Genomic DNA, 19,513 nt, shown 5'->3' with positions numbered 1-19,513 from the left:
GTCGGTGGTCAGAACCACCACCACCAACACCCCCTGTTCACACCCAGCCGCCACCATACGCCACAAACAGCCCCCCTTTTTAACCCGCCTGCCACCACGACACAACCCCTCCTGCCTACCAACCACCACCCCTGACACCACCGTAGAAAGGTGACCCTGACACACGTGGCACCACCGATTCGACCTCCCCCGAGTCCACGGTGGTGCCACCCCTTTACCCTATGTCTGAAATGCAACCAAAACACCCAACCAACCCCGACACCTAAACACCACCACTGCAACCACCCACAGCAACGACAGCCACCCTACCTACCACCACCAGACTCGACTCACCACCAGTAACACGTCCCACACCCCCACGACTGCCACAACAGACCCTAAAAGACGCACAACACAAATCAAAACAGCGTGACAGAAATGAAAACAGGGAACCTTACCTGTGACGGCCGTCGACCTGTGCTTTTCCGACCAGTACAACCACCCTCGACCACTAGCAACGACTTCCCTGGACTCACGGCAGACCCTACTCCCTCCACACTCACCGGTGTGCACTCGTTGGCCGTGAAAAAGGCTTAAAACGTGAAAGGAAAAGGGGTTGATGTTGGTAGCTTCTAAAATGACGGTAGGGAGGGGAGTAGGGTTTTAGAGATGTATTAGGGTTTGATTTTAGGGTTTGGTGAGGTAAAATGGTAAATGGGTAAGTGGGTAATAAGTGGGTAAATGGGCTATGACACCTTGACCCAAAAATGTCACTCAACTATAAACCCGACTCATCTTGCGATACGAATTAATCAATTACTTTTACGCTTTTACCATTACCATAAAACATGATTTAATTACCTTTACGCTACGATTAAATAATAATATCTCGCTCAGTTGATAATAAAATACGGGGTATTACAGCACTCCTGTAACAATATAATTAGCATAGTCGGCGATCCATGGAGTGGTGTGCTTCTCAAGTTGTGAGTGAATGGCCATCAAGATATCATCGGGGAAAGAGTCATTGATCGGTGTCTCTCCCTCACCATCATGAAATCGAATTCTCGGCAAGTGATCCGCTACCACATTCTCGGCTCCCTTCTTATCTCTTATCTCCAAATCGAATTCTTGGAGTAACAAAATCCATCTCAACATCCTTGGTTTTGCCTCTTTCTTTATTAAGAGATGTCGAAGAGCACGGTGATCCGGGAAAACAATTACTTTTGATCCAAGCAAATAGGAACGGAATTTGTCTTGTGCATAGACAATGGCAAGGAGTTCCTTCTCGGTAGTATCATAGTTAACTTGGGCGGCGTAAAGTGTCTTGCTTATATAATAGATAGCATGTAAATCTTTTCCTATTCGTTAGCCACGAACCACTCCAACGGCGTAGTTACTCGCATCGCACATGATCTCAAATGGTAGTTCCCAACTTGGTGGTTGGATGATTGGTGCCGAGATCAATACTTCCTTGATTCTAGTAAAGGCTTCAACACACTCATTAGTGAATTGGAATTGGGCATCTTTAAGCAAAAGTTGAGTGAGGGGTTTCGCGATTTTTGAGAAATCTTTTATAAAACGGCGAAAGAAACCCGCGTGGCCGAGAAAAATTCTCACCCCTCTAACATTCACGGGAGGTGGGAGTTTCTCTATCACCTCAACCTTGGCTTTGTCAACTTCGATGCCCTTTTCCGAGATTAAATGACCCAAAACAATACCTTTGTTAACCATAAAGTGACACTTTTCCCAATTCAAAACAAGACTAACATCTTCACATTTTTGCAATACAAGAGAAAGGTTATGCAAGCAAGAGTCAAAGTCTTTTCCATAAACACTAAAATCATCCATAAAAAAATCCATTATGGTTTCTAGATATTCGGAGAAGACACTCATCATACATCTTCAGAAAGTGGCGGGGGCATTACATAAGCCGATAGGCATTCTCCTATATGCAAAAGTACCATAAGGACATGTGAAAGTGGTCTGTGTTGGTCATCCAAGTGTATCGGGATTTGTAAGAATCCCGAGTACCCGTCAAGGTAGCAAAATAATTTTTTAGAGGCTAACCTCTCAAGCATTTGGTCAATGAATGGTAGGGGGAAATGATCCTTTCTTGTTGCGGAATTCAATTTTCGATAGTGAATACACATACGCCAACCGGTGATCTTCCTTCTGGGTATTAGCTCATTCTTATCGTTTGTCACCACCGTGGTACCTCTTTTCTTGGGTACCACTTGAACGGGGCTAACCCACAAAGAATCTGATATAGGATATATGATTCCCGCATCAAGTAATTTCATAACCTCCACTTTTACAACTTCTTGCATATGGGGGTTTAGTCTCCTTTGGGATTGGATGGTAGTCCTATGGTTCTCTTCTAGATGAATTCTATGCATGCAAAAATTAGGGCTTATCCCTTTAAGATCATCTAGACTATAACCTATAGCCTTTTCATGTTTTTTCAACTCATCAAGCAAACTTTCCAATTGGTTCTCATCAAGTTTCTCATTAACAATCACGGGTTTAGTTTTAGATTCATCAAGGTAAGCATATTTCAAATTTGGAGGAAGAGGTTTTAGAGTGGGAATTTGTACCTCACTTTCTTCCATTGAAGATTCACTAAGGACATGCTCCACTTCCATTATACACTCCATCCTCATGGCATATTCAATTTGTTCTTCAGTCTCATCAATCTCATCATATTCAAATTTCATGACAAATTCATCTAGCTCCTCGGATTGAATGGTATGATCTTCGATTGCTTGTTCATCCTTAGTGGATTGGGATGCTTCCTCAAGAATGTCATGTATCCATACAGATTGCTCATAAGTAAGTTATTTGTTGGCTAGAGCGGCCTCAAGAAGATCTACTTCCAATTCTCAATGCTTATTTTTGGCCTTACTTGCTTCTAAGGCTTCCAATGCTTGCAAAGGGTCTTTGATGAAAGGGATACTCATATGGTCCTCAACAAAACAATCTATAATATCCATCTTGCAAAATATACTAAGAGAAAAAGGTGAGAAGTACCTTGAGGAGTTTTACTTCCCCAAGGTATAGAAAGACGCAACTAAAAACAATTAATGAAAATCAAATCAAGTTAACACCTGTAACACCCCCACACTCCAAAAGCCTTACCAGGACCACTCAAGGCATGGAAGTGCTACCATCTCGGTTACCCAAGGCACTGATAATCAAATGACAATGAAGAAACATAATTTAAATAACAAAATTGTTTAAAGTGATTACATGATCAAAACCAAAACCAAAACTGAAATACAAGATTCTCAGACGGTCTACTGCTAAAACTATCAAAGCTACAAAACATCGTCTGACACATCGGAAGACTTCTAACTGCCACGTGATGACTCATCCCAGCTATCCCATACGCGTCATATCATACCTGCTCAATAACTGCTCACCACCCCCGAATGGATCACCACAGTTTTGAAAACATTAAACGGGGTCAGTACTAATCACACAATTTATATAACCAACAACACAGTAAACAAGCAGCTCAAACGGTCACACACACACACAATCACACCCACTCCAATCAATCTCTGTCACCGACTGTCCACTGGACCAGCCCTGCCAGTGGGGGACCGCAGCCGTTCCCACCTAAGCCCCGCTCATCATACTGAGCGATAACCCTGTCCCATTAATGTCCACATCCTCTCCTGTGGCGGGTTCAACGGAGGGCGAAACTAGGGCGTGAAGCCACTCCCGCAAGTGACTCCACTCAGCCGAGAACGCATCTCGAGATCCAGAGACAAACAATCACATCCATTAAACAGCAATCAAACCAACAACCGTCACAATATGAATACGATATTATTCAACAATCACACAACACTAACAATGCATTATGGGACTAATACTGAGTAGGGAAACCCTACCTGGAACAGCAACACAATCAGACGGTCTCAACAGCTGTATCAAAATTCCTCTTCTACGAATCCTTCTCCTAACATATAATCACATAATTACTAACAATCACAAAACTAACACAAATCCCCAATTCCCAAAATTAGGGTTTAAACAAAGTTAACTAAATACTATAAAATTGGTATGTAGATCTTATCCTCGACGCAAGGAATACTATGATGCATGGAACAAGATGATCCGACACTTCTGGCCTTGGGGATTTGTGATGTACCATAATTAGCGCATATTTAGCCCCCGAATTAGCCTTGTTCCCATGCTTTTTAGTGCATATTTGGGTCATTTCTTATCTTTAGTTCTTTGTTTTGCATATTCTTTTAGATTTTTATCCCTTGGTAGGAAAGGAGTAAGAATCTTGCATTTTCATGGCAAAACGAGACTAAATTGATCGAATCCAATGACCAAGCATCAAGGAGAGACAAGATTAGAAGGCCTTTGTACATATGATAGTAGAAGAGCAATGTTGAGAAAGGATCCTTGAGTCCCCAAGGAAATCCCCAAGGAATTTATGAAGAAAAGGGAAGAAAAGAAGAAGATTTCTTGCTGAGTGACAATCCGTGCGGATTGTCCCCAATCCGGCCGTCCTCCACCGTGCGAGAATCCGTGCTTTCCTCTAATCCGCTCGGATTCCACCTCCACAATCCGCCCGGATTTCCTCGAATCCGCTCGGACCCCATCGCCAGAATCCGCCCGTCCCGCCCTTATTCCGCCCGGATTCCAGCACAGCACGATTTCCTCTTCTCCAAGCTACAAAGAAAGAAGCCCTTCCTTCGAAAAATACCGGCTCCACCTTGCTCAATCTAAAAAGTGTAATTACTAGTTTAGCCCTTATTTAACCCTAATGCATCCTCCCTAATTTCCACTATAAATACCCCATTAGTCTAATTAGAGGAGCATGTTCTTCTTATCAATAATTAGAGTAGTTAATATCAATCAAATCTCTCTTTAGTATTGTAATCAACAATTAATCAAGTTCTAATACAAGTTTTAATTCCTTAATCTCTCTTTTGTTCATCCTTTATTTTGGGTAATTGAAGATTATTTGGGTTGTTATTGGGAGATTGCCAACCTCTCAATCAAGCATCAAGTACTTCTTTTATCTTTGCTTTATTATTGGAATCACTAGTAGGTATAATTCTCTTAATCTCTTTTTAATTATTGTTAATTACTTCCATTTATTCATCATGTTTCATTTTGTTGGTATGATTGACAACCTTGCTAGCATGATCAACATGATAATGAGTGAGTAGTCTCTTAGCTAGGGTTAAATGGGTGATTAGGGGAAACCAACATGGGGAATGATTCATGCTTAAATTAATATGCTTTCAAGTTTTATTTGCTTGCTTGTTTTGATATCAACTCATGCACATGTTATATTTGATGAAATGCTAAGCCTATGAATCCTTGCATTTACTATCATCTTCTATCTTTTCAATGAGACTTGTAAGACATAACCCAACTCGAGTCCCATTAGACCATGCATGTTGTTGAGTAGGGAAGATTAAGTCGACTTGTAGGTGTTGTACAATCTAATCGATTCGGCTCCGGGACCCAAACTTTCCTAGGATTGTAAGATATAACCCAACTCAATCCATCACAACAATAATTGCTTGCTTATAATTTGAGAACATGTTTGTATGATCAATTCCCATGATTCCCCTATGATCCCATGACACCCTAGTGCTTTTTAATCAATTGTTTACACCTCTTTAATTCATCTTGCTTGTTTATTTTTATTGCTATTTTATTTTAGTGACCTTCTACATCAACCCAATTTGTGACACCTCTTAGACACCACTAGTTGCAATAGAAATCTCATTTCAATACCCGTCCCTTGGGATCCGACCTTTACTTGCCTCTTTACTAATTGTAGAGTTGTTTGTGAAGCTATAAATTGTGTTTTGATTCGGACGTGACCCAACGACCACACCTTTAATTGTGAACACAAAACGGACCGATCAAAAATGGCGCCGTTGCCGGGGACGGTGTTTGTTTGATTTAGATTTCCTTTTTATTGTTATTAGTTGTGTCTTTCTTCGCCTTGGGGAAGTAAAACTCCTCAAGGTTTGTTCTAATTGTTTTCGAGTTGTTTGATATTTTGCATGTCTAGAAGGTCACAAGGTGATTTGTTACCTTTTGACCGTGAAATCGAAAGAACCTTGACGCACAATAGGAGATTTGCTAGGAGGAATTTGAGAGGTATTAGTGAGATTGTTCAACCCACTAGTGAGTTCATCAACCCTTTCGCAATAGAAGGAGAGGAGAACCCATTACACAATACCCCACAAAATCCACCTACAATGCCTAAATTCTCGTCACACTCTGTACCCACCGAGGAGAATCTACCAAATGGTACTCCTACACCGCAACATCTAACCGGAAATTTTATTGCCAAGTCCGCCTTCATCCAATTAGTTGAAAGGAGCCAATTTGGGGGGATGCCTAGTGAAGACCCTCATTCTCATATGGAAACCTTTTGCGACTATTGTGATGCAATCTCTCAAACGGGTGTGACTCAAGACCAAATTAGATGGGTCTTATTTCCTTTTTCTCTAATCGGCACCGCGAAGAAATGGTTGAAGGGCCTCGACAAGGCCACCCTCGGAATAGATTCTTGGAAGAAGTTGGCTCTAGCTTTCTACAAAAAATTATACCCACCGGAAAGGACTAACATGCTAAGAGCTCAAATTACGGGTTTTAAGCAAAGGGATGAAGAATCTTTGTATGAAGCTTGGGAGCGGTTTAAGGGAATTTGTCGCTCATGCCCTCACCATGGACTTAGCGAATGGTTTTTGGTACAACAATTTTGGAACGGTTTATATGAGGATTCAAGGAACATTCTCAATATGGGATCAAATGGAATGTTCACCGAAGTTGATGACAATCAAACATGGAACAAGATTGAGGAAATGGCGGTGACTCACAATATAGTAGACCTCGCAAGGCTACTAGAGGAGGAAAGCATGAAGTGGACTCCGTTACTCAATTGGGTGCTCAACTTAGTGCTCACATTGACACAATCAACTTGAAGTTTGAACAAGCTATGGCTAGACTTGAAGAAAACTCAAAATCATCAAAGCATCATGTTAATGCCATGACGGCATCTTCATCAATCCCAAGTGGGATATGTGAGAATTGTGGAACTTTGGGACATGACCAAGGTGAATGTAGGGGAACAAATGAACAAGTGAATGCTTTCCAAGCATACAAGAGTGGTACCCCTTATTCCAACTATTACAATGAAAACACCAAATTCCATCCAAATCTCTCATATAAAAGCCAAAATGTTCAAAACCCTCAAACAACATACACTCCACCACCCATGAGAAACCAAAATCAAAGACCCTTTTTCAATCAAAACCAAGGTTACCAAAATCAAAATCCATACAATCACCAAAATGACCAAGGTTTTGATGTCCAAAAAGCGGTCCTCCAAATGCAAAAGAATCAGCAAGAATTTTTCACTCAAATGCAAAAAGATAGCCAAGCAAAGGAAACCACCATCAACAACATCCTAGCTCACACCAAGATGTTGGAAACACAATTGACTCAACTAGCATCTTCAAGCTCACAAAGACAAAAGGGGCAATTACCACCTCAAAGTAATCCCCCTAGACATGAAACGGTTAGTGCCATTCACTTGAGAAGTGGTACAAGGTATGAAGCACCAAGGAAGCAAGTTGAGGATGAAGTTGTGGAAGCTAGTGAAAAGGAAGAAATTGTGCAAAGCTCCAAAGATGGAGAATCATCAAAAGAAGAATGTTCAAAGAAAAATGAAGACAAGGTCAAGGAGAAGGAGCCCATTGTGATTAGACTCCCTTTTCCAAGTCGTCAAGCCAAGCCCAAATTTGATGACCAACTTGGGAAGTTCATGGAAATTGTGAAGAATTTGGAAGTCTCAATTCCTTTCACGGAATTAATAAATCACGTGCCGGCTTATGCGAAATACATGAAAGATATCCTCACAAAGAAGAAGTCGATCCGGAAGCTTGAGACTATCGCCTTCACTAAGGTGAGTAGTGCAATACTTCAAGGGAGTTCACCTCCAAAATTAAAGGATCCGGGAAGCTTCTCAATACCGTGTACCATTGGCGACACGACGATCAACAAAGCCTTATGTGATCTAGGGGATAGTGTGAGTGTCATGCCGTACTCGGTAAGTAAAAGGTTGGGGATGGGACAGCTTAAATGCACCAACATCACACTCCAAATGGCCGATAGATCGACGAAGACACCATTAGGGATATGGGAAGATGTCCCCGTGCGAATTGGGAAGTTTTTCATCCCGGTGGACTTTGTCATTGTTGTTGTGGAGGAAGATTCCAACATTCCAATCATTCTAGGAAGACCTTTCCTACACACCGCGGGTGCGGTAATTGATGTAAAACATGGTGAGCTCACTCTAGAAGTGGGAGATGAAAGCATAACTTTTAATCTTGACAAGACTATGAGAGCTCCTCATTTGCATGAACCATGTTTTATGATTGATCATTATAGCCGAAAGGATGAAAGGAAGAAATCGGAACTCCAATGGAAGAAGAAAATTGAAGATGCTCCATTCAAAGAGCAAGTGAATTATGACAAGGAGAGCTTGCAAAGCTCATCAAAATCAATCAAGGAAGAAGAGAATGGCCTCATTGGCCAAGAGAAGAAATTGGGGGAGTTGTCTCCATCAAATCAAGAGATTTTCAATGATCAACTTAATGAAGTTTGTGGTCTTTGGGACAACGAATTTGAAGGGATTTTTAATCCCTACATTGGTAATGCCATCGATCAAGACCGACAACAAGGGCCAAGGTCTATTGAAGACCTCTACCATGATAATGAACAAGCTTTCGATTACTTTTTCAAGGTGTTGAGCAACATCAACAACACCTTGGACATGCCCCCTTGACATCTCATCAAGAATGAGAGTTTGGTGGAGTCCTCCCTAAACCACCACTTGTAAATATTTCTAACTCCCTAACTTATATTTCAATTCTTGTATTGCATTTTTTGTCATCTTTGGATTTTTATTTACTTTGATCAAGATAATTGTCATGTTTGAGAGAAGAGAGGGAGGGACTAATAATTTCAATTAATGTGTAGTGCTCTAGCTTAGTGTGGGGATGGCAATTGCCTAGGCTATCCATGCCTTAGTAGTGCCCCCACAATGAAGAACACAAGATTTGAAGAAGAATGGAAGAATGGTAAGGGATATGCATTGTGCACGGATGGAACTGAATCCGGGTACAAAGGGTCGAATCTGAACGGATTCCAGAGAATCCGCCCGTCTTCAGTAATCCGAGCGTACTGGGTTGAAGACGCACGGCTTTATAAGCTGAGATTTTGGAAGATTTTTGACTGTAAGAGAATCCGGGCGTCCTGAACAGCAATCCGCCCGTCTCAGCAAATCCGTCCGTCCTGGACTGAAGACGCCTGTCTTCTCTGCTGAGGAAAACAAGAAAAATTCCCTGGACTGAAATCCGTCCGTCTTCAGGCAAATCCGCCCGTCCCGTATCAAAAAAATCCGAGCGTCTTCTTCTGAATCCTCCCGTCTTTAGGCGAGTTTTATAAAACCCAGAAAGAGCAGAATCCGCACGGATTGCCCCTACAGTTCAAAATTTTCGGGCTTTATAAAATCCTTCCCACCTTCCTCCATTCATTCATTCATTCATAAACACTACCCACAACATCATAACCCTCACCCTCTCCATCACAAAAACAAAGTCCCTCAACTACATTCACCAAAAACAAATCAAATCATCCTTCTAACAACAAATCAATCACTCCTTCTTCAATAAAAATCAAAACCAAGCACAAAATCTTCAACCTTTGAGTCGATTTTTGATTTCATAAAGGCAAAGCCTTTCACCTTTAAATCGATTTGGGTATACTACAAATTGAAGATTTTCCATTCTTTTCTTGGTTAGTTCATCAATGGCAAGGACTAAGGGAGCAACAAAGGCACCAAAGGCTAAGGCACTCTCACAAAGGCAAAAGGCTCTTCAAGCAAAGAAAGCATTGGCTATGGTGATAGCAACTCCAAACCTGGAAGTGCAACAACAACAACAACCGTCTATGGGAGCAACAACACCTTCTACTCCGGAAATTGATCAACTTTTGCATTATCCGGAGGTAACTTTTATTTCCGAAACCCGTAGAAATACTTTTGCCAAGTTTGCTAGGAAGTCATTACAATCCACCAAATTTATATGTGAAGATACCTTAGAAAAATTGGGTGTTCCTGAGCAAACTAGAGCCTTTTTCAAAGCCATGGGGTTGGAGAAATTGTTTGAATCAAAAGAATTGACATACCCCTCCCTTACCTTTGAATTTTTGAGTTCTTTGAAAGTCACCAAAGTTGAGAATAGGGAGAATCTCGAGTTTCGTCTAGCTAATGTTAGTAGACGCATTTCCTTTAGAGAATTGGGTGAAATTTTGGGTCTTAGTGATGAACCACGTTATTTTAAGAATTATGGAAAGTATGACCCCGAACCTCTTTGGGAGGCAATTTCCGGGAGGAAATTTGAGGACTTTCATGCAAGTCATGCTCTTTTGGTCCACCATCCGGGCATAAGAGTATGGCACAAGGTCATAGGTAACACCATTATTGCAAGGAAAGATACCAACCATTTCACCAAACTTGATTTTATTCTTCTTGAATCGGCTTTGAACATTGGAAGAGTACACACCAAGCCTTTCAACTCTTTGAGGCTTTTGGTAGATAGATGGCTCAACATTGATTGTGGGAAGAAGGGCACTACCGTTATTGTCAATGGCGGCCTAGTCACTATCCTAGCTAAGTACTTTGATCCTAACTTTAACAAGGATAACAAGTATAAAGCCAAGGAGGGTGGCCATCTTGTTGATATGCATACTATGATACACAAGTACAAGTGGGTTGCCCATAATCCTCTTGACACCGAGTATGGATGGCTCACTAGTGAAGCTAGATCGTTCACTTTGCCCTCAAAGATTTGTCGTCTAAGCGTCCACCGGACCAATTATCTACTTCCCCTTTCTAAAGAGGCCGAGTATATTATCAAACAACAAAAGGGTGATCTTGAAACTCCCTCCTCTTCCATTGTCATACCACCTTACCCCTTTGAGTATCAAGAGTTCAAGCCGGAAGGTGTTGAAGCTAGAAATGATTATTTGACTCTTCTCATGCAAGCAATGCACAAACAAGCCTTTGAGGATCGTAAAAATGCTTACTTGGCTCAATATCCACCCCTCCTACACTTAGCTAGGCAAGGACTACTTGATCCATCATGTCCTTTGCCTAGTTGGGTGGATAGAGAAGTCCTATTTCCGGGTGCATCTAGGGTCGTTTCGGATGACAATGAGGTTGTTGGTAATGATGAAGAAGTTGATGATAACATTGATGAGGAAGCAAGTGAAGAAGGAGAAATGGATGATGAGCAAGGTGAAGAAGCAAGTGAAGAGGGAAGTGGCAATGTGACCACTTCTAATGAGGAAAGTGATGATGGTGATGATATGATGGAAGATTAGCAAGCCTTGGAGACTCCTACCCTCTCATGGTTTGTCTATTTCTCTCTTTGTTTTAATAATAATTTTGATCATTGTTGGAGTAGTCCTAGCACCATAGAGGACTCACACCTCGGTACCATTGAGGTGTTCCCATTTTATTGTTCCCATTTTCAAAATCCAAAATGAAAAATTAGTTTCATGCATTGCATAGTGTGTGCATGAACTACACCCATCCTGGGACATTAGCAATAGTGTCTAACTCGGTTTGGGGAAGTTAATGCATACACAACGGGAGGTAATCTAAATTATCCTCTCCGTCGTAACAAAAACCATGCATCATGTAGTGTAGCTTAGTGTAGATTGCATTTAGCATAGAAATCATGCATCATCTTTGCATAATTTCCATCATTTTGGCCATTGAGGACAATGCCCATATTAGTGTGGGGATGAGAATTCTAACATTTAACTCTTATTCAAAAATCCAAAAAAATTGAAAAATTTCAAAAATCATAAAAATTTGAAAATTGAAAACCCAAAAACATGTTTATTTCCTTTTGTAGTCTTGTATATATTGTCTTGTATATATTGTGTTTGTTCTATCCTTGTTCACATTGATTGACTAAGCCACATCCGAGACATGAGGGTAATGAAGACCGCATTGTATGATCTTTCCAATCTCCTTTTTCCTCTTTATGTTAATGACTATGTGGCTTTATTTTGATTGATGCGGTATAACAATGTGAACTTAGGACTTGCATTTAGTTTATATGTCATATTAGTTGATAAAATCACTTGCATTAGGATGTTTATATTAGTCGCATCATAGCATGTAGTTGCATATTAGAAATGTTTTGAAAAATGCCTAATTAGGAACTTTGACAAGAGCAACTAAGCCATTACAAATACTTGTTCAACTTAAGACTTTGCCTACTAGAATGGTTGTAAAACACCCTAGATAGTGTCATACTAGTGTCTTTTGACCCATGACCCAAAGCCTAGTCAAGGGTTTGCATGTGAGTCACCTATCCAACCCCGTGATGCGATGTGGACTTGGTTAACTTGTCTAGGTGACCTTGATTGACCTTGGGGTAAGGCAACCCAAAAATATTTTCTATCAATAAGCTTGAAGTGCTCATTTCAAAGAATTTTGTCATGTGGAAGTAATCTAATGCCAAGGAACCTCAAATGTTATGAATTGTTGAAAGTTGAGAAATTTAAGTTGTTTTGATGGAGGCGTACCACTTCGATGTGCTTTGGTGCGGGATCCATTGAATTGGGCCCCCATACGGTTGTGAATTCGGCCGCCCAGAGACAGAGTGACTATCACCCCGAAAAGCTATTGTCTAGAGGTTAACCGGTTGCCTAATAAGCGATTGGTGAAAGCAAAGGACACTAGCCCGGAAGGGACAAACCCCATCTTAAATTTTTGAAATGTGAAAGTGAAATGAGGACAATTTTGAATACTAGTCATATCCACCCGTTGTGAATAAAGATTTGAGAATTTCATTCCCAAAAAGCCTTTTGTCAAGCCACTTGGTCGAGCTTGGGACGATCCATGACCTTTACTTTTGTAGAGAATTCGAGACTTGTCATGTCATATGCTACTAGCATCATAGGGATCATCATTCCACGACCATCCGATCGCTCTTGACGAAAGCATTTGGAAATTGAGGACGAAAGTAGTCTAGTTTAACACCATTTGGAGGTGGTTTAGTGCCATCCTCTTAGCCTTAGTAATTTGTTGAACTAGTATTTGTGAAGGATTACATGCTCTTAAATTTGTTCCTCTTTAGTGCCTCCGCCACTTGATGAGGAAGTGGCTATTCCTTTTGTAGATGCATCCATTATGTGATTTTGTGTGCTTAATGTTTGGATGTGTCGCCATTTTGGCAAGACCCACCTTGCCTTGCAAGAAGGCATCCTACTTCATGGTTGTCTTGTTGTGAGTTGAAGGGGCGGAGTGAGACCCGCTAATTGTCTCATATCGGCTATATTATTGGGATAGGCTAGTATTGGTCCTAGTCTTTGTCACCTCTTTACTCGGGACGAGCAAAGGTTCGGTTTGGGGATATTTGATGTGACCATAATTAGCGCATATTTAGCCCCCGAATTAGCCTTGCTCCCATGCTTTTTAGTGCATATTTGGGTCATTTCTTATCTTTAGTTCTTTGTTTTGCATATTCTTTGAGATTTTGATCCCTTGGTACGAAAGGAGTAAGAATCTTGCATTTTCATGGCAAAACGAGACTAAATTCATCGAATCCAATGACCAAGCATCAAGGAGAGACAAGATTAGAAGGCCTTTATACATATGATAGTAGAAGAGCAATGTTGAGAAAGGATCCTTGAGTCCCCAAGGAAATCCCCAAGGAATTTATGAAGAAAAGGGAAGAAAAGAAGAAGATTTCTTGCTGAGTGACAATCCGTGCGGATTGTCCCCAATCCGGCCGTCCTCCAGCTGCAGAATCCGTGCGGCTTTCCTCTAATCCGCTCGTATTCCACCTCCACAATCCGCCCGGATTTCCTCGAATTCGCTCGGACCCCATCGCCAGAATCCGCCCGTCCCGACCTTATTCAGCCCGAATTCCAGCACAGCACGATTTCCTCTTCTCCAAGCTAAAAAGAAAGAAGCCCTTCGAAAAATACCGGCTCCTCCTTGCTCAATCTAAAAAGTGTAATTACTAGTTTAGCCCTTAGTTAACCCTAATGCATCGTCCCTAATTTCCACTATAAATACCCCATTAGTCTAATTAGAGGAGCATGTTCTTCTTATCAATAATTAGAGTAGTTAATATCAATCAAATCTCTCTTTAGTATTGTAATCAACAATTAATCAAGTTCTAATACAAGTTTTAATTCCTTAATCTCTCTTTTGTTCATCCTTTATTTTGGGTAATTGAAGATTATTTGGGTTATTATTGGGAGATTGACAACCTCTCAATCAAGCATCAAGTACTTCTTTTATCTTTGCTTTATTATTGGAATCACTAGTAGGTATAATTCTCTTAATCACTTTTTACTTATTGTTAATTACTTCCATTTATTCATCATGTTTCATTTTGTTGGTATGATTGACAACCTTGCTAGCATGATCAACTTGATAATGAGTGAGTAGTCTCTTAGCTAGGGTTAAATGGGTGATTAGGGGAAACCAACATGGAGAATGATTCATGCTTAAATTAATATGCTTTCATGTTTTATTTTCTTGCTTGTTTTCATCTCAACTCATGCACATGTTATATTTGATGAAATGCTAAGCCTATGAATCCTTGCATTTACTATCATCTTCTATCTTTTCAATGAGACTTGTAAGACATAACCCAACTCGAGTCTCATTAGACCATGCATGTTGTTGAGTAGGGAAGATTAAGTCGACTTGTAGGTGTTGTACAATCTAATCGATTCGGCTCCGGGAACCAAACTTTCCTAGGATTGTAAGATATAACCCAACTCAATCCATCACAACAATAATTGCTTGCTTATAATTTGAGAACATGTTTGTATGATCAATTCCCATGATTCCCCTATGATCCCATGACACCCTAGTGCTTTTTAATCAATTGTTTACACCTCTTTAATTCATCTTGCTTGTTTATTTTCATTGCTATTTTAGTTTAGTGACCTTCTACATCAACCCAATTTGTGACACCCCTTAGACACCACTAGTTGCAATAGAAATCTCATTTCAATACCCGCCCCTTTGGATCCGACCTTTACTTGCCTCTTTACTAATTGTACAGTTGTTTGTGAAGCTATAAATTGTGTTTTAATTCGGACGTGACCCAACGACCACACCTTTAATTGTGAACACGAAACGGACCGATCAAAAATGGTGCCGACAACGCGATGAGAGAGAACTACGTAACTCCTTTTTTCTTTTGAAAGGTTTAGAAAGGTTAAAAATGATAAAATAAACTGACGGAAACCTTTGATGTCAAACTCGCGTTATTAACAAAACCCGTCAAAACAACCTCGTAAAACACACTTACTCGATCGAGTAACTAACGTACTCGATCGAGTACCAAGGCTACTCGATCGAGTACCCAACAGGTCAGAAACTATTTTAAAACGCAAAACACACTTACTCGACAGAGTAAGGCCCACTCGATAGAGTACGCAGAGACTCATAAAACCGTGGTATTACAACACCGTTCCCGGCAACGGCACCATTTTTTGGTGCGGTATAAAACTCGTCGTCAAAAGCTACTAACCAAAACAATATTTATAACTTTACAACTACTCTTAGCAAAGAGGCAAGTAAAGGTCGGATCCCAAGGGATGGGTATTGATGTAGGATATTCAATTGCAAATGGTTGTGTCTTAGGGTGACACACATTGGGTTGAGATAGGAGATCAACTTAACTAATCAATAATATGAAAGTGAAGTAATAAAAACAAGCAAGATAGTTAAAATGAGATGTAAACAAATGATTAAAAGCACTAGGGTGTCATAGGTTCATAGGGGATTCATGAGAGTTGATCATACAAACATGTTTTCTACTAGATGAAAGCACTTATTGTTGTGATGGGATCGAGTTGGTGTATAAGCTTACAATCCCTAAGAAGGTTTGGGTCCCGGAGCCAAATCGATTAGATTGTACAACATCTACAAGTCGACTTAGTACTTCCTATTCAACTATATGTATGGTCTAATGAGACTCGAGTTGGTGTATAAGCTTACAAGTCTCATTGAAAAGATAGGTGATGGGTAAAAAATGCAAGAATTCATAGGCTCGCATTTTATCAAACATAACATGTGCATAAGTTGAAATCACAACAAGACAGCAAATTAATTATGAAAACATATTAGATTAAGCATGAATCAATCCCCATGTTGGTTTCCCTTAGTTCCCCATTAACCCTAGCTAAGGAAACTACTCACTCATTATCAAGTTTAACATGCTAACAAGGTTGTCAATCATACTAGCAAAGCAATACATGATGAATAAATGAAAGTAATTAACAATAATTAAACAAGGTTAAGAGAGAATTATACTTACGAAGATGATTCCAAATAATAAATCAATGAATAATAGAAGAACTTGATGATTGATGGAAGGTTGTCAATCTTCCAAATAAACCCAAATAATCTTCTAATTACCCAAAACAAAATGAAGAATAATAGATAAATTAAGGAAAGATTAATATTGAGATTTGTATTAAGACTAGATTAAGAGTTGATTACAAGATTAAGAATGGATTACAACTTAATTAAGAGAGCATTCAGGAATGATAAGACTTGATGCTAATCTAGGTAGTACAAAGGGGTATTTATACTAAAGATTAGGTACAAGGATTAGGGTTACTAAGGGCTTAAATGACTATTAAGTCCTTAAGAAAAGTTGATGAAATGCTCCTCTCGAAGGAAATGAGCATATCCGTCAAGCTAGTCTTGCCATGATCCGTTCGTCTTGAGATGTGGCAAGAACTCTTCGCCTATGATCCGAGCGGATTACCTGGGAGACGCTCGGATCCCTTAGTTACAAGACGCTCTTGGACGAGAGAAGCTCGGATGTTGATGATGGGAGACGCCCGTATCGTGTCTGATCCGCTCGGATTTCTTGGAAGACCGCTTCTCTTCTTTTTCCTCCTTCACAATCCGCAAGGATTATTTCGGGGATGCAAGGATCCTTTCATCATTGCCCATTTCACTTTATTATCAACATAGGCCTTCGAGTATTGTCTCCTCTATGATGCTTGGTCATTAGATGCGATCAATTTAGCTCCATTTCTCCATGTAAATGCAAGGTTAGCACTCCTTTCCTACCAAGGGGACAAAACCTAAAAGAATATGCAAAATGGGAAACAAAAGATAAGAAATGACCCAAATAAGTGCTATAAAGCATATGAAGGAGGTTAATTCGGGGACTAAATGTGCTCAAATATGAGTCACATCAATTATCGTAGAAAAATAAATGATTATCTGGTCTGCAAGCGTGGGTGTACTCCTACTTTCCAAGCTTCGCGCCAAAGAGGACGGAGCCTGAGCCGATGGCGTACCTTATGGTGAGGGACTGGGTGGTGTGCCGTAGGAAGAGTCAGCGCTATTCTTATGATGTTTATCGGAGGGGCGTGAATGCCCTGAAGTTGGAGGATGTAAGTGCCTTTGATCCTTATTTGATTACCTCTTTTTTTCTATCTTTCGTTTAGAAGTGATCATAGGAATGACCCCCCCCCCCCTGCTTAGAGCTGATCATAGGAATGACCCCTCATTTCCTTATTTTAGTGGGGGCCTAGACCTTGGGAGGACTGCCCTAAGGCTCCAGCTTTCGTGGCTGAGGTCCTTCGTCCCAGGAGCTCGAGTCGGCTGTTGCTGAGGACGTCCATAGGACCTGTGTGGTACCTAGGCGAGCGTTTGACTCGGAAGTGCTCTCGTGACACCTTCACGATTCCCATCAATCCTCCACGGACGATGTTTAGGGAGCCTTCTAACGCTGAGAGAGAGGCTGACTTGGCTGACGCGAGTGGTGACGCCCTCCTTCTTCCTGGTGAGGAGTACTCCGAGTTTGTTCGCCGGAGGTTGGCGTACTGGCCGATCGTGGTAAGTATTTTATCTTTTTCTTGTTTTTGAATTGACTTGACAAATGATGTTGCCGGATATTGAAGTGGCAGGCGTCGAGCCCCTATCTTACCCTGAGGTGTTGGAGTACACTAACGCGACAGGCATGACGACGATCTCGGAACTCCGCGACTTTGGCGAGGAGGTGACCGACGCTGTCTTGGAGGAGAGGCAGCACCTGGTGAGGAGGGTAAGCCCCCAGCTTTGGCTGTCCTTATTATTTTATCGCATAGGAATGCATTTGCTCTTTTTTTAACCTTCTTTGTATTCGAATGCAGGTGGCACCGTCCCGGTACGTGGCGTTGTGGAGGGTGGCAAATCGGCTGCGGGCTACGGCCATCGAGGCACTCGTAGGTGGCCGGGGACGACAGGTATGAACCTCTCATTCCCTTTCTTATTTTATTTTATTTTCAAATTTCGTTGCGACGAAATTTTACTTCACTTTATTGAAATGAGGCATTTCTCCATTTGTATGCAGACGGAGCGTGACCTGGAGCGAGAGCTGGCGCAGTCCCGGTAGGAGACGGCTCGTCTGCTGAGGGAGCTTGAGGTCAGGGACGCCGAAATCGCTGCTCACGAGGCGACCATAGTCGAGTTGAGTGGCGACCAGGACTAGCTGCCCCTTTCTTTGTTGCTATCTTGTATATATCTTGTACATTTTCGACTTTTTCGGACCTTGTTTCGGGTGAGAGCCCCCAGTTTGAAGTATATATTGTCTTTTGGTTGTGTATATAATGGCGTAAGTGCCTTTGCTTTTCCTGCAGGTTAGCTTAAAAAACAGGTTTGGTAGGTGACGATTTGTGCCGTCATGCTGTCAAAACTTACATAGAATTTAAACGTAAGACACATAGTATATAGGTGGGCTAAATCGGCGTAATATGAAAAAAAGGTAAAAAAGTGCCCGAAAATGAGCGAAAATAACAAAAATGTCCAAAGATGATGGAAATGCTTAGAAAGGCTAAAAAAATGAGCAAAATGACCGGACAGTAGGGAGGGCTATCCCCTAAAAAAAAAAAGAAAATTAAAAGAAATGTATAAGTGTGAAAAATGACAAAAAATGCCAAGAAATGAGCAAAAAACGCTTAGAAATGCGCAAAAATTAGCGAAATGACCGGACAGTAGGGAGGGCTACCCCCTTAAAAAGAAAATTAAAAGAAATGTATAAGTGTGAAATGTATTGAAAAAAAGAGGAGTGAAATTATTCCCCTAAAAAAGAAAAGAAATAAAAATGAGTAAGTGTGCTCGTTTGGCGAAAATGTCGATTTTGCCTCGATAAGCGAACCCGAAAAAAATTAGGAAACAAAAAACTAGGTAATTTTGACGAAATTACCAAATTAATATCCTATAGGAATAGGAAAGCATAGCCAGAAGGAAAATAGGAAAGATCCATGGCTGAAAACACGGAAAATGACCTGGGGAACAACAGATGCTGCGTCATTTCTCAAGTTCATCAGTCCTTGACAGAATTTAGGAAACAGCGAACAATATAATAGAGACTTCGGGTGAGCTTTTATTCACACAATTCCTTATTTGTGAAGTCCGATCATCTTCCAGGTA

At 40.8% G+C, this 19,513-nt stretch overlaps 1 non-coding gene across 1 annotated transcript; it reads right to left on the bottom strand.

Moving 5' to 3' along the window:
• Window positions 1–6,596: 6,596 nt before the first annotated feature.
• On the bottom strand, window positions 6,597–6,703 carry LOC141604420 (small nucleolar RNA R71). Its single transcript, XR_012526120.1, has one exon. It is a non-coding gene; the product is annotated as a small nucleolar RNA R71 (small nucleolar RNA).
• Window positions 6,704–19,513: the final 12,810 nt, after the last annotated feature.

Source organism: Silene latifolia, chromosome 9 (assembly GCF_048544455.1).
Source record: "Silene latifolia isolate original U9 population chromosome 9, ASM4854445v1, whole genome shotgun sequence".
NCBI classification, from domain to species: Eukaryota; Viridiplantae; Streptophyta; class Magnoliopsida; order Caryophyllales; family Caryophyllaceae; genus Silene; species Silene latifolia.
The sequence above is the reverse complement of the archived record's forward strand: the minus strand, read 5'-3'. Positions and strand labels throughout refer to the sequence as shown.